This window comes from Leopardus geoffroyi, chromosome A3 (assembly GCF_018350155.1).
Source record: "Leopardus geoffroyi isolate Oge1 chromosome A3, O.geoffroyi_Oge1_pat1.0, whole genome shotgun sequence".
NCBI classification, from domain to species: domain Eukaryota; kingdom Metazoa; phylum Chordata; class Mammalia; order Carnivora; family Felidae; genus Leopardus; species Leopardus geoffroyi.
This window is the reverse complement of record NC_059336.1, coordinates 109,157,736-109,171,971: the sequence shown is the minus strand read 5'-3', so window position 1 is coordinate 109,171,971 and position 14,236 is coordinate 109,157,736. Positions and strand designations below refer to the sequence as shown.

The 14,236-nt window shown below is 47.4% G+C and overlaps 1 long non-coding RNA gene across 3 annotated transcripts; it reads left to right on the top strand.

The window, feature by feature from the left end:
- Window positions 1-564: 564 nt before the first annotated feature.
- LOC123581223 lies at window positions 565-13,527 on the top strand. 3 transcript variants are annotated; one of them, XR_006703676.1, is made up of 5 exons: window positions 569-1,532; window positions 5,161-5,316; window positions 7,903-8,103; window positions 8,203-8,400; window positions 13,379-13,527. It is a non-coding gene; the product is annotated as an uncharacterized LOC123581223 (long non-coding RNA). The 3 variants fall into 3 exon arrangements; XR_006703677.1 differs by lacking the exon at window positions 13,379-13,527 and having other exon boundaries at window positions 565-1,532; window positions 8,203-8,866; XR_006703678.1 differs by lacking the exon at window positions 7,903-8,103 and having other exon boundaries at window positions 575-1,532.
- Window positions 13,528-14,236: the final 709 nt, after the last annotated feature.

Below are 14,236 nucleotides of genomic sequence, written 5' to 3'. Positions count from 1 at the left end.
AGTCGGTTAAACACCCAACTTCAGCTCAGGTCATGATCTTGCAGTCCGTGAGTTCAAGCCGGGCATTGGGCTCTGTGCTGACAGTTCAGAGCCTGGATCCTGCTTCTGATTTTCTCTCCCTCTCTCTCTGCCACTCCCCTGTTCACACACACACACTCTCTCTCTCAAAAGTAAATAAACATTAAAAAAAAGAAGAAGAAGAAGAAGTCAGTCTTGGCCTGAAGCTCGATCTCCTTGGAAAATGGCTGGTACCCCACTTTCTTGTTTTCACTGGGAAAGGTGACTGAAGAAGTCATGGTTCTCAGTTGCATAACAGAAATCCAAACTGGCTAATGTAAGTAGAAAAGATATTCATTGAAGAATGTTAGGTAGTTCACAGACTCTCTGAGAGGGCTAAAGAAACAAGCCTAGAAACAGCTAGAATAACACCCTAAATCACACCACAAAAGTGGTCCCAGGGAGACATCATTTTTGCCACTCCTGTGTTCAGACACTCCAACCCCCCCCCCCCCCCCCAACATCCCCAGCTAGGGCCATGGACACTGCCCTGGGAATCTCATCCACACCATCTAGGAAATGGACCAATCAGCTGCCACTCTCGCTTAAATGGGTTCACACAGCACCTGCTCCTTACATAATCAACTTCAGAGTCTTTGGGGAGGGTGTCCCACTAAATAAACCAGGCTCATATGCTGGCCCCCTGGCAGCAAGGGAGTCTGGGAAAGCAAGTATCTGATCCTCTCCTGTGGCAAGAAGATGGGATGTGCACTCCACAAAGGATGAAATGATCAAAAAGGTATGACATATGTCTACCTCATTGATATACTTGGTTCTCTTGGCCAAATGCCCTCTCACTGCACCTCACTGCAACATTAATATCTAAGAGTGAAATCTTATAGTCAGTCCCCTTTTCACATGAGAAGATGGACTTAGGTTAACAGACTTGTCCAAGGTCACACAACTCAATAAATATTATTAAACATTTTAATAAATAAAGATTATTCAAACTCCCATGCCACACTGACTCCACTGGACTTCACTGTCTTTGTCCATTGGTTGCCTCTGCTTTCCTAGTCTTTGTTATCTATATCCTCGTGTATATTTCCTTTTGGTCTCATCTCCCCTGTTACATGTTAAGTTCCCGTTCTTCTCCCCTCAACCCACTGAATTAAGCTAGGAGGGACCCCAGAGATCTGCCTCAGATGCAGCTGGTTACCCCTGCAACAGCCATTCACCTGTCTTCCCTCGCTAACAGATCATGGGCTTTGTCCAAGAGACAATGGGCTGGGCTTTGGGAATGAATAGCGATTGGTCTAAGGATAAGCATGTGACCCAGTTCTGGCCAATGGGATGTAAGGAGTAATCGGTCATGGAGCTTCTGGGGCTCCCGCGTCATAGAGAGGTGTGGGAAAGAATAGTGCCTTTCTGCTCCCTTTCTTCTAGCTTGAAACTGAGTCCTGGGAGGACAGGACGGCTGCCACACTAACCGCCCCATTGGGAATGCTGGAGTAAGACCATTGAACCTCCGCAAGGTGTATGCGCACATGTTCCTTAGTGCTGCAGTGAGCTGCCTGTACCTTTGGCTCTCAGTTAACCTGGTCCTTCTCCCCACCTATCCACGAGTTCCAGCAGCAATTCGTCCCGGCCCCCACCTCACCAGCCTGCCGTGTGCATCTCCTTTGGGCTTCCATCACCTCAGATTCCCTGACTGCCTTATCACCCCCCTGCCTCAAGGTACCATCCCTGCGCTCACCTGCTTCGTTCCACTCCTCTGGTGCCCGGCCTCATACTCCACCTTTGGCTGTCCTGAATACTCTCCTCTCAAGGAAACTTGACTTCAAAGTGGACAAAGTTCCCCTCACACCTAGAGGGAGGCGGTGGGATGCACCACACCGTAGCTGCAATAAATGCCACTGAGTAGTATGCTTTAGAATAGCTCATTGAATATATGTAAATTTCACTTTTTAAAAAAAGTGCCTTTACTCTAAACCTGTTTTGCTCACTCTATTCTTTACTGTTAAACCTGACCCTCCCTTGAAAGAATGCACCATTTCTCCGAATACACCTTATCTCTTGCTTCACTTGCCACCTCTCCCTACTCAATAGAAGTCCTCAATATTGGGGCGCCTGGGTGGCTCAGCCAGTTAAGCCGCTGACTTCGGCTCAGGTCATGATCTCTCACTCGGTGAGTTTGAGCCCCACATGGGGCTCTGTGCTGACAGCTCAGAGCCTGGAGCTGCTTCATATTCTGTGTGTCCTTCTCACTCTGCCCCCTCTGCCTCTCATGCTCTGTCTCTCTCAAAAATAAATAAACATTAAAAAAAAAAAAAAAAAGTCCTCAATATCAAGTCCATGAAAGGACTGTGAACTCCCTAAAAGTATTTGCAAAACTTTCAACACTGTATGTGCCATTACAAATATTTTAAAGGGGACTGTGATCTCCAAAAATATTAATGTAAAACACAGGTAAAAAGGGGGGGGGGGAATTGATGTATATTTGTATATATATGCATAGAGTATATCTAGAGTAGTAGTTCACAAGCTTCAGCATGACCAGAATCACCAAGAGGGCTTATTAAAAACAAAGATTTCTGGGGGCGCCTGGGTGGCGCAGTCGGTTGGGCGTCCGACTTCAGCCAGGTCACGATCTCGCGGTCCGGGAGTTCGAGCCCCGCATCAGGCTCTGGGCTGATGGCTCAGAGCCTGGAGCCTGTTTCCGATTCTGTGTCTCCCTCTCTCTCTGCCCCTCCCCCGTTCATACTCTGTCTCTCTCTGTCCCAAAAATAAATAAACGTTGAAAAAAAATTTAAAAAAAAAAAACAAAAAACAAAAAAAAACAAAGATTTCTGGACCTCCCCTCACAACTTTCTGAAAGTTTGGGGTCTGGTCTGAGAATTTGCATTTCTAACAAGTTCCCCAGTGATTATTTTGCTACTGGTCCGGGGACTAAGGTTGTTGTGAGCTCCATAAAAACTGTTAATATAATTGCCTCCAGGGAGGGGGGACGTTGTTGGCTGAGGGCGCAGATGGAAGGAATTTTCACTGTGTGCCCGTCTGTATCTTTTGAATTACTATGTGAGTATATTACCTGCTCAGAAACAAACAAACTGCTCAGATTAAAAACAAAAAAAGAAAGAAAAAAAAGAAATGAGAACATCACTAACCTCTTTAAATAACAAGAGACTCTTCTAGAAAGTCATCACCCTCTCCCTTTCTCTCTTTCTCCCTTTGCTTCTCATTCATATGCTGTGCATCCACTCAATGTTACTTTATTCGAATAACCCCTGCTGCTGGGTATCAGAGCACATTTCCACCTTCCAAGAGGAGTCCTACTTGCGTTCAAATAGCTGAAAAGCACACTGACAAATTCAGTTGTCTATCTAAGAAAATAAAACAATAATGAAATACTGTTTTCCACCAATGAAATGAAAAATTATTAAATATCCGAAATATGTTGGCAAGCATTGGGGAACACAGACTTTTTGCACTACTGGTAGGAGCAAAAATTGGATCATCTCTAGAAGGCAATCTGGCCTTTAAAAATGTGCACAGCCTTTGACCTAATTAATTCCACTTATAGAAATAAATCCTAAGGAAGCAGCGAGAGATGCATAAAAGCATTTATAATTAAGGATGTTCATCTCGGCATGAAAGACCAGAAAAAACCTCAATGTTGAACAGTCAGTGTTTATGAAATATACTGTGCCACATTTATCATGGAATCCAATATAACAATAAAAAATCATATTATAAAAAGATGCCTAATGACATGGAAATGTGTTCATGTTGTATTATCAGGTGACAGAATATAAATCCAGTGACGAAACAGCACTGCAGTATGTTTGGAAAATTATGAATACACAAAGTATTTAATAGCGGTTATCTCTGAGTACAGTGATTATAGGTGGATTTTTATTTTCATTGTGCTCATCAATGTTTTCAAACTTTCCACACGGACTGTATATTGTTTTTATTTTAAAAAAAAATGGGGGAGGGGTCTTAAGTTGACATTAATTATACTTCCTAGTATGAGAACCATCATAACCGGTCAGATACGAGGCCTCTGAAGGAGAGTCCTCGGGAAATGCGGTCAACTGCCCGTCCTGAGACACTGCTCCCTTGGGCTGCGCAAGAGCTTTTCACTCCAGTTTCCATTTCTGCTGCTGCTGGTTATCAGGGCAGCACCCAAGGGAGGCACCACAGTGGTGCCCAGCCCATGGCCAAGGCCTCAGCAGAGCCTGCAGTATATGAGTCCACCCAAACCAGCGGCTGAGGGCAAAACATGGGTGCGGGTTCTAAGACAGGACAGTGTGTCCCAACCTGCATCCTGGAATGCTGGGTGGTTTGTGGTTAACCACACGCCCTGAAGAGCCGGCAGGCTTGAGGCCAAGTGAGAATGGAGTGTGGGAGTGAGTCATGGGAGTGAGAAAAAAAGAAGTGTAGTAATTAAGACAGAGACTTAAGTCGAAACAGTGTAGGAGTCGACACAGGTGGGGATATAGACTGACTTAGGCTAACTTTGAAGAACCAGTTTTTCCACCAGGGAACTGGATTTTTATAGGTTTTGTAGCCTCCCCCCACCATGCTTACACAGAGCCATTGTTTAAAACAACACCAAAAAGGAGCCCCTGGGTGGCTCAGTCGGTTAAGCATTTGGCTCAGGTCATGATCTCTCAGCCTGTGAGTTCGAGCCCCGAGTCAGGCTCTGTGTTGATTGTTCAGTGCCTGGAGCCCGTTTCAGATTCTGTGTCTCCCTCTGTCTGCCCCTCCCCTGCTCATGCTCTGTCTCTCTCTGTCTCAAAAATAAACATTAAAAAAATTTTAAAACAACACCCACAAAATTGTGATTCTGAGAAAATGCCCAATCTGAAGAACTTAAATATGATTCAGGTCTCAAGGGACTTCTTAATATTTGCAAAGCCCCTAACGTTTTTCTTCACAGCCATTGTCCAAGGTAGACTGGCCATGGCACGGGCCCTAGACTTTAAAAAAAGAAAACAGCTGAGGAATTAAAGTCAAGTTTCTACAACTTGGCCATGTTGAAAAGTGACACTACAAGATCTCTCGTGTTGGTTAGTTTACGCCTCAGGTAGTTTCCAGTTCCAACCTCTGTGAACTTCCATGTGCTGATTTTTTTTTTTTTTTTTTTTTTTTGCAAAGATTAAAGCTGTGATTCAGTAGAAGGAGCACAGGATTTGGAAGAACTACTACCCACCCAACTCTGCAACCGTCCAAACACCATGCAAGTTTGAGTACTAGCCCCGCACTTGAGAGAGTCGATTAACCTGTTTGAGCGGTAGTTTCCTTGTACGTAAAGTAGGTACATTTCCTCCAACAGAAATTTATTGAGCACCTACTCTACCTCAGACGCTGTGCTAGACACTGGGGACCCGGCCGTGAGCCAGTTCCCACCGCCATAGGGATTAAATTGTTTTATGGCCACAGTCTGTCTCTCCACTCGGCAAGCTAAAAACGCTTTTTACATTTTTGGATTAGTGACATAATTAAGAGAAGGCTATTTTGTGACTTGTAAAAAATTATATAAAATTCCAGTTTCAGTGCCCACCGACCAAATTTCATTAGAACAGGATCCCATTCATGAGCTGATGTAGTGTCTGCCGCTGCCTCCATGCCCCAGGGGCAGAGTTGAGCAGTAGTAACGGAGACTACATAACCCACAAATCTGCAAATATTTACTATCTGGCTCTTTACAGAAAAAAAAAAAAAAAAATGTGCTCGGGGCGCCTGGGTGGCTCAGTCGGTTGAGCGTCCAACTTCGGCTCGGGTCACAATCTCACAGTCCGCGAGTTCGAGCCCCGTGAATTAGAGTTGGGCTCTGTGCTGACAGCCAGAGCCTGGAGCCTGCTTCAGATTCTGTGTCTTCCTCTCTCTCTCTCTGCCCCTCCCAAGCTCGCACTCTGTCTCCCTCTCTCTCTCCCTCAAAAACAAACATGAAACAAAATTTTAAAAAATTTTTAAAAATGTGCTTACCCTTGGACCAAGGTAACTATAGACTCAGAAAACCTCTATGAAATTAAAAGAGGCAAGGAATTTGTTTAAAAGGTGGATATTGAAATGCTCCATTGCTTTACCTGGCATTTTGTAGCATCAGCTCCCAAAGCTTAGTGTTCCCAGGGCTCATTGGGCTGTGGGTCCCTACCCAGCAAAAGAAGCAGGTGGCTCGGGAACTTCAGTGGCTCCTGCCTCCACCTGCACGATGCAGGCCCTCTAGCCCCTCCCAAGTCCCCCTGGCATTCCAGAGTCTTGGAGGGAGACTCCTGGGTTCTCAGACTGCCCTCTGGGAATACGTGGGTATTCTTGCCCGGGGCGCTGTTTCCATGACACCAAAGGAACAGGGACCATCATGGAGCTCCCCTTTCTGCTATCCTCACACCCAAGAGAGATGCTTTGCTGTACCGGAGCATAAGGACAATGCCCCTCCTCCATTCAGTGTCCCTGCAAGTGAACTTGAAAACCAAAGCACACAGCTACTGCTTCCATCTCCCTGAGATCCTGAGAAAATGGCCCCTTCAGCCCCTGCCTGCTGCCCGTCCCCCTGGCCTGGGAGAGGAGGCCAGAGTTCGGCACTGCCCTGCATCTGTGCAAATCTCTCCTCCTTCCCCTCCCCCAGCGTTGACTTTCCCCTCCCCTTCCCTCATGCAAACCACCTGGTGCCCGTATTGACTGCTGAAGGGGTGTGCTTTGGTTTTATAATCAGCTGAATAATCTCTATGGTATGCAGATGGCGTTTCCTAATCCACCTCCCAGTCAGCCACCCACCCCCTGGTCTTTCTCCTGCCACACCTCTGTCACACACGAGTCGGGGAAGTCAGCCCCCGCCTCCTCCGACAGGCCCCAGGCAGGTCTGTTAACGCATCAGCATCAGTGCCATGCCAGTATCTAGGCCCAGTATGCCACTGGTGCCAACACGGCAGGAGCCTCTGGTTCCCTGTTGGGGCACGCTGGCCTCCCTAACCATCAGGTTGGGGCCCTGACCTCCTGCCTGGCTGTAGTCTGCCCCTGCGGCATGGGCTGACCCCTGTCCCTGAATTCCCGCCCACTTGGGCTCTGCCAGCGACATCCTGCTGTGAAGGCTCCGGTGTCCCCGGGTCTGTGAACCTCCTTTGGCAAAGGCCCTGCTCCACCCATCGGGACTCACGCACCATTTCTCAACCTTGCCTGAGCTCCTCAGGCCCACTGCATCTTGCATGCATGACTGGGTCCGCACCCTTAACTGTCCCCTGCCCTCCCGTGCTTGGACTTCCCATCCCCAATTCTTAAGGAGCATCTTCAGCTCCCTTCTTTAGCCCAGAAATTCACCAGCTTGTGTAAGATAGGGGTTCTGGCATGGAACAACGCTTCTGTTCCATTAGTTAATTCCAGCCTTTTCCAGGCTGGCTTCCTTCCCTCACCCTGAAGGACCTGTGCCATCAATGTCCCAGCATGGCTCAGGGCCCAAACCCATTTAACTATGGTGGCAGCCGGGGTCATGGCTTGCTTCCAAGCTCTAGCAGAGCAGAACAAAAGGTGGGGAGACAGGTGGAAAAGGCAACTATCCACACACATCACACCGTCTCTGGGTGGGCTCAGAAACTGGGGTGGGCCCAGGAGACGAGGGGAGAGGAAGGGAGACAGAGCAGACCCGCACCCCTCAGCAGGGGCTCTTGGAGGAAAGGCACCACTACATTTGTTTCTGTACCTTTAAGGAGGCAAGAAAGCAGAGACAAAGGGACAGAGGAGAGTGTGCACACAGGACTCTCAAGCGATTCACCAAATCCCCCTGGCTTCCCTGCCCTATTTCCAAGTGTGTGGATAGATCCAGTTTCTCTGTTTTTCCTCAGTCCCTCCTAATCCAGGATATGATTATATGAAGCAGATTAAAGGTGTCTTTGACCAATGTAGGGCCCGCTGGACCTCTGGAACTGGTTTTGCGAGTCCGCGTTCATTTTAATTCCATTAGCAAACTTGGACTTGCTCGTGCTGACTACTGATTCTTGATGACAAAGTGAAAATGGATGCAAAGTTTTACAGCGAGTTTGTAACCTGTAAGGGGACTCTTTGTCCCTCCAGCAAGGCCCTTAAAAAGCAAGCTCTCAGAGGCTGGTGAGCAGAGAATGTTTCAGGAAAATTCTTTCATTGGGTGGGAAGTTGGATGGGGGACTTCCAGGGTCCCTTCTAACTCAAAGTTTCTATGTCTCTAAGGTTACTGGATGCCAACGTGCGGGGCCAGAAAGACCATCTAACAAAAGCGGTTTAAAAGAGACTTGACAACGGTGTTTTACCCAGAGCAAAGTGTGCCCAAACATTTCAAACCAGAGCTGTCGACAAAGAATGTGTTTGCAAACCAGACAGAATTTAAAATAAACTTCAGCCGGCAAATGATAAACCTTCCCTAAAAAGGTAATCAGATAGTGAGTGAACGAACTTTGGAAGTGGTGTTAGAAAAGATTTCTACACCATCCAACATGCTCTCACACTTTCACCTCCCAATGGATCTGTGCCCTTGTTTGGGGGCAGGGGGTCAAAAAATTGGAAAAGTTAGGATTGTTGAGTTCTACTCAGCGGGCAGCTGTGGGAAAGCAGCAAGCAATGGAATATGCCGTGACAGCTTGGAAAAGAAAAGCCAAACAGGCTAAATCCTGAGGATTGTGGTGCGGGAAGAAAGGCATAGAAGGCGGGCAAGGGGAGGTCCCAGGGCCGTGTGAGCAGGCGTGGCAGGACACGTCAGCCCAGCGGCTGGTACCCAGGGCAGGTGGGCAGGGAGTCGCTTACCCTTCTCTTCTCTCACTGACTCCATGCTAGATCTTCAAGGCACCATATTTGGAAAAGTCCTCCTTCCTCTGAGGCTCATACCATTCGCCCGCACTAACTTCAACGTTTTTGGCCTGGGGAGAGGAGGAAAATTTGGCTTTGACTAAATATATTTTTTTAATATTTTCACTGTGAAATAGATGCTCCTTACAAAAAAAGTGTGCCTGACATATATGTACAGTTCAAAGAATAAAAATAAAGCCGGGCACCCACACAATACCACCCAACTCAAGGAATTCGAATATGGCCGATACCTTGACGCCCTTTGTGTACTCGCCCCTTCCCAATTGGCTCTCCACCCCCACCCCCTCCAGGCAAGCCACTGACCCCACACATGTGTTGTTCACTCCCTTGCTTTTCTTCCCAGTTTTAATCCATTTATAATGGATCCCTAACTACTATATTACTATATTACCACTATACTACTTAATGATGCCTTAATGGTGCCTTAATGGTGCCTTTTGAAGTTCATATGATGAATCTATACTAATTTTTAAAAAATTAAAAAAAAAATTTTTTAATGTTTATATTTATGAGAGAGAGACAGAGAGACAGAGAGCGAGGAGGGGAGGGGCAGAGAGAGAAGGAGACACAGAATCTGAAGCAGGCTCCAGGTTCTCAGCTGTCAGCTCAGGACCCACCGCAGGGCTCGAACTCACAAACCACGAGATCATGACCTGAGCCGAAGTTGGACGCTTAACCGACTGAGCCACCCATGCGCCTCTGAATACTCAGTAATTATAGTCTTTCTGCTCTTTATGTTCCGCGGTATTTTTGAAATTCATCCATGCTGATATATGTAGCAAGAGTTTATTCATTGTTTCTGCTACATAGGATTCCATTGTCTGATCACAGCACAGTTACTTGTCTATTCTATTGTTCATGGACATCTGGGTTGTTACCTTTTTTGGTTATTATACACAAAGCTGTTAGGAGCATTCTTGTACATGGCTCCTATGGAACATGTGTAAGAATTCCCGAGGGCACAGCTACTCGGGGCATGATCCGCAGACCCGCTGCCGGTGCCCAGACTGCCATTGCCTTACAGTGAGTGAAGGGACTTGCACCAGAACATGAAGCAACTACATTTCTAAGTGTACTGTGTGGCTGGACTGGCACTTTTTCCGCAGCAGAACTCCGTTGTGAAGGAGCAGTTGAGTTACGCTCTGGCACAAGCGCCTCGTTTCTTTTTACCTCTGGTGCCTTGCTGAGCACAAGGTGCCCTTTCCCTTATTTCTTCACCTTCATCTACCGACTTCTGGGCCACCTCTCCCCAGCCAGTGAGGACTCTGGCTCCTCATTCAGTCTCCATGTTTTGCTCAACAAAAATCTGTTGAATGGATGGATGAATGGATAGATGGATGGATGAAAGAATGGTTTGCCCTTCCCCGCCCACACCTCTACCTCGGGAGCTTCCATGTTCTTCCACGAACCTCATCTCCCCAAGTTGACTTGCCCGGGGTGGAGGAGGGGCAAGCCCTGACATGCAAGATGGGAGAATCAAAGACTTTTCTGGAATTTTTCATCCTGGAACCAGTAAAGTAAGTCGCTCTGTCTCCAATGGGAAACCTACAATCCATCAGCAACCCTCTTCACCAGCTTGGGAGGAAGCAGGTCTGCCATGACAGAGGATTGAATCAAGGAGCAGAGAAACAGAGTAGAAACAAGAATAGGAGCTAGAACCAGGCAGCTCCTTGGTCCCTCATTCGACCATGCGGAGCCTGGCTGCGTGCCTCCTGCCCTTTCCACAAGGTTACTTGGCCTCATTCTTGGCTTCTCCATTTTGCCCGAGCAGATTGGAACTGTGTTTCCATGTCTGGAAAGAAAATAAATACTCCACACTTCAGCCCTCATAAGCCGCAGAAAGCTGGAATCAAGATGGACCTTTGGACTGCAAAGCTGGCTTTTACGGATATTTTTGAAGAATGGCTGTCCTCTGGATTTGTGTTGGTACAAACACCGGACCAGAACCGAAACCAAACCAAGCAAAAAATTACAGGCAAATGGGAGATCGGAAGTCACCGTATTGTAGGAAGGGGTCACTCCAGTCTTTCTCAACACCACTCAGTGGTTTGCGTGGGGTACGGTCATGACCTCATGTGTCTCAACATTGATCTCACACCAGGCCTGCCAGGCCCTCTTTACCAGGGGTTTTCCTCTGTGGTACAGCATTCGAATTACCACGTGACACCACCCGGAAGGCTATTTTCCCCCATCCAAATAGAACCCACACGCATGTGGAGGGGAACACAGCTAAATAGCAAACGTCCAGGAAGCAAGTTTGACAGCAGCTCGGACAGTCGGGCACGCATTGATAAAAGGAGACGAGAGGAAGCACTGAGCAAAGGGCTCTAAGAAATAGCAGGAGTCTCCTGAGGAACATTCGATCCAGCAATAATTGCTTTAAAAGCCAGAGGGGCTTCTAAATTATTTTACCGCAGAAATTGAAAGCTCTTTGCAGGCATTTCATCTTCGTTCAACTCGAAGGTGGGCATGAAACACAATTAAGTCACGATCGTGGTGTCAGGAGTGGATGGAACAGATCGGGCGGCCCCACCCCTCACTCCTAGATGAACACCTCGAGTGTTCTTGGGTCACCTGGTCATGGTCGGTTCTGGGACCTGCCCAACCTGGGCATGCCCCTGTGGTAGATGATCTTGGCGCTCCTCCAAGACTCTCTCAGGTCTCTTTTGATGGGTTCTGCACCCTCCCTTCTATGTTTTCTCTCTCTTTACAGGGCTGCTTCCAGGCTATGGAAACCCCTTTTCCCCATGACCGGAAGAGCTGAAAGTGGCTGGCCATTTAACCCCCCGATCCCATGGCCCTTAGCCAATAAATGAGGATGGGGGAGTGTGAAAGCCCCTTTTCTTGACTCAGACTGGAACAGCTCTATCTCTCCCACTACTTGTGGGGAGCAGGTATTTGAGAACTTGGAAAAGTAAACAGTAGCAGGTGGAGGGGGTGGGGGAAGACAGGGATTCAAAATACCACTGTCCTGGTGGTGAGTTTGCCGTTATTTTTCCCTCTGATAGCTCCCTGCCTGCACTCAAAGCAGCTCAAAATCCAGAAAAGGACAGTGGGTCACAGACGGTGAGTGCTCCGGGGTGGGGACAGGGGGACACTCTAGTTCTGGCTCAAAGCAGAAAAGGGAATCCTAACAGTCAGAGAGAGGGGGCCGAGTGTACTATTTCACTGTTTTCTCTCTCTTCCTTTCTGCTTCTCTATGTCCCAGCCTCCAAGCGGTCCCATGACTGCTTGGTATATAGGGCAAGGTATATAGTAACTGGTATACAGAACCAGGGCCTGGGATATAGTACCAAGGTCAAGGAGTACTAGCGATGAACACTGATGCACGAGTGATATTTACTGAATGATATTTTTTGGCTCAGGATTGGCCGTCTCAGGTGTGGATGAATGATGTGGAAGCCAGAAGATGGGGTTAGAAAAGAAGGCTGTACTTCTGTGAGTCTTAGTTACCTACTCCCACTTGAGAGGATCACACATCATTCTCATTCCTCCTCCTTCTCTCTCCCTTCTTTTCCTCCCTCAGTCAAAAGAAGAGATGAGTGCGTATCCGGGAGGATGTGTTTTGCAGGAGTTGAAAACGAGTAGGACTCATTACCTCCCTCTCGGCTTCAAGCCCAGACTGAGAACCCTATTAAATAAGTCAAATAATCTGTAAGTTAACAAAAGCTGTGAGTAGAAAGAGCACCGACCTTGGAATCAGAAGGCCTGGATTCAAACCACTGTTATGTCTCTTGTTAATTCAATGGCAGTGAGCAAACATCTACTCTGTGGCCTTCAGTCTGTTCTTAAATTGCGTCTTAATTAAGGGTAATAATACCTGCTGGAAGATTCATATGCTGACATCTGTGAAGACACCTGGTACATATTAGGTGCAAATATTGTGGGACTTGGTATTAATTTTTATCTCCTAGCAACTCAAGATTTAAGCTAGACGAAGTGAAGGAAACTCAAAACAAGTCAAAAGTAGAATTTCAAAGCTGGAGTTGATGTGACCTCTCACCTGTGTGAGGATGAAACCGGGGTCCAGAGGGGTTAAGTAATTTATCTAAAGCCACCTAGTTAGTTACAAAGCTGGGGCTAGAATCAGGTCTTCACCAGCTGGTTCTCCGTGTTTTCCTGCTACCGCATGTGCCATTATGTTTGGTGAGTGAGTTAGGCCTGGCAGCCTTCTTCATGCCAGACTGGCAGTTCTCACAAAGGTGAATTAGGCTGAGAGCAACTGAGATGTCAATATGTCATACAGCCCCAGCCGGCATGCCATACAAGTTAAAGGGATTTCAGGATCCAAGGGGAAAGAGAGGCCCTCTAATGAGCCCTACAGGATATTTGGCGAGGAAGGAAAGATAACAAATACCTGGTGTAATGGATTTACTATGCGACCCAGGCTCCTTAGGGTACAAGGAGAAAACAACTTTATTCTTTCTCACCATTACCTTTTAACCCCAATCCGGGGATCCCTCTCCCCAGCCCCGAATGACAGCTCAAGTGGGCCTATGTGCTTCCCAGCCACTTTCACAGTTAAGTAATTGTATCATTTTAGATCTGGAAAAGGCACCGTCAGATCGAAACCAAGACATCTATCTCACGTCCAGTTTAAAGTACATCCCATCTCCGGGCGCCTGGGTGGCTCAGTCGGTTGAGCGTCCGACTTCGGCTCAAGTCATGATCTCGCGGTTTGTGAGTTCGAGCCCCACGTCGCGCTCTGTGCTGACAGCTCGGAGCCTGGAGCCTGCTTCGGATTCTGTGTCTCCCTCTGGCTCTGCCCCTCCCCTGCTCATGCTCTGTGTCTCTCTGTCTTTCAATAATAAATAAACGTTAAAAAAAAAATTTAAAGTACATCCCATCTCCAGCTCCATCCTGAACCTCCAACTGCAGACAAGAGATAGAAGTAATTCAATGGTCACTCTGCATTCTTTCTGCACTTGTCTCTCCCTCTGCTTCCCCCTGACCATATATCCAAGGTAAGGATGCCCAGGCTTATCCATGGTAGTGGTGAGAGAGTTTGGGGTGGGAGAAACAGTAAGTGGGCCAAAAGGTCTTATTCAGCTGGTGCCATTGTAATCTGCCCTTGGTGAGGTCTGTGTGGTCAGTGCCCAAACACTGGGTCTTCCTCAAAGAAAGGGCTTTTGTGGATTTGCTCTCTAGTTCCTCCTCATTCCTCCAAAGTCACACTGATGGAATCCTCTTCTGCTGGGGCCACCTTCTTCTTATAGGTCATCTTCTTGGGCCAAAATTTTCAGGGCAACTCAAGCCAGATCTCCCCTTCCACTGGTGTCTGCCATATGCAGGAATTGAAAGCTGCCCCCAAGAACTTTCTCAAGGTCTCTCCAGTAGCAGCAGTGGCCACATCTCAACTGAGCTGCAGGAGAGGGACAATGGGAGATGTCAATTTCCCCTT